A 1,037-nucleotide genomic window follows, 5' to 3' on the forward strand; every position below is an offset into this window, starting at 1 on the left:
CACACACACACACACACACACACACACACACACACACACACACACACACAGAAAGAGAGAGAGAGAGAGAGAGAGAGAGAGAGAGAATGGTTGGAATGAGATGAGGCTAAGGAAATGCCTTTGCCTGTCCCCATTGCACACCACATCAGATCACTGGCATTCAGAGCCCTCCCCACAGAATTTTCCAGCCCGTCTGTCATCCAGTAATGTCACTCTAGCAGACCATCTCCTGCCCCTCCTACTACCTCGTCCTGTTTTGGCCACTTGGTATGGCCTCTCTGCTTCTATATGTGCTCATGCTTTTAAAGCTTGTTGCAGATTCCACTTCCTCCAAGAAGGAAGTCCAAAGAGCCATTCCCGAAGGATCTAGTCTAGTTGAGTTGCTGGCACTTGGGCTGTGGGTGCCCTTGCCAGTGAAGCAGGAAGATCTGGCCCTTGGGGACTCCATGAATTCTGAGTCTGAGGGGTCTTTCTGGGATCCTAGGAACCTCTGAATAACCCCCTCCCTGTTCTATTACAAAGCTCTGCAGACCCTACCGCTCCTCCTCTGCTTTCCCAGCCCAGACTCTGCCCTGTTACTTGGTTACTGAGTGATTTTAGGCAAGTCTTGTAACCCCTCTGGGCCTATTGCAGGCTGGATTCCCTGGTCCCAGGGACAGAATGTAGCGTGTGGGATGTTTCTTAAGAAGGGCCCTTGGGCTCAATGCCTGTACAAGGGAGTGGGGGCGAAACTAGATTGAGGAGAGGAAGTTAAGAGTTGCCACGCAGACCTGACAGGCTGGACCTATTCCACAGGCAGCTCTGGGGCCAGAATGATCCATCAGATTTGTCCCTTCAAAATAACACAGGCAGCCTGGGGCTGGGCAAGCCCTTGGGCAAGGCTTCTCTGCAGTGGAGGCAGTCCTTGAAGGGGCTGGAAGCCTAAGGCTGTCCACCTCCCAGGAGCTGGACCAAGTCCTTCTATGAACGGAATCCGGGCAGTCGCTCAGTGCCTCTGCTTCCTCCTGTAAGAAAGGCATCGTGACATTCCACTGGGC

The sequence above is a fragment of the Callorhinus ursinus genome, unplaced genomic scaffold (genome assembly GCF_003265705.2).
Source record: "Callorhinus ursinus isolate GAN/ISIS: 27379988/994484 unplaced genomic scaffold, GSC_fseal_2.0 scaffold20, whole genome shotgun sequence".
In the NCBI taxonomy this organism is placed as follows: Eukaryota; Metazoa; Chordata; class Mammalia; order Carnivora; family Otariidae; genus Callorhinus; species Callorhinus ursinus.